Here is a 607-nt window from a genome sequence, read left to right on the forward strand (position 1 = left end):
CCCTGGAGCACCTTTCAGGAGGAACTGAAATGGTGATGGTCCTTCTCTGCTGGGTAATCTGGAGCATAGGACACCGCAAACAAAAACTGGAGTTTGGACCTGCCTCTCAGGAAGGAGAAGGCTTTAAGACGTTACTGGGTTACAGGATATTCTGGAGGAAGTTTTATCCCATATCCCCTGTGGAATCTGTACCAATTTTAAAAGGTTAGTTAAGTATTTCTTGTTCCAGAGAGAGAAATAAGAGAGTCAGTAAATACAGACTAGCCTTTTTATTAACATCACTTTTTATTGGAGTTACTGACATGTTATGAAATTTGGAAAAAACAAAACAAAAACGCAAACTAACAACTTGCTTTTGATTTAGGCTAAAATAATTTGGTTCAGTTTTATTAAGCTGTTCAATTTATGCATTCCTACCTAAACACACTCTTGTGTAGAAACAGCAGATTCTTGATCTCCCAATCTCTCTAATATTTTTGCGTTCTGTCTTTCCTGCTTGTGTTCCTTTGAATTACTGTGAGCCAGGCTGCCTGTGGGGTTCGCTTGCAAGCGCACATTGTTCAGGGATGGAGGTGCTGGTGTGAAACTTCATCAGCTCTCTTCCGTC

The sequence above is a fragment of the Pterocles gutturalis genome, unplaced genomic scaffold (genome assembly GCF_000699245.1).
Source record: "Pterocles gutturalis isolate BGI_N339 unplaced genomic scaffold, ASM69924v1 scaffold3408, whole genome shotgun sequence".
Taxonomy (NCBI): domain Eukaryota; kingdom Metazoa; phylum Chordata; class Aves; order Pterocliformes; family Pteroclidae; genus Pterocles; species Pterocles gutturalis.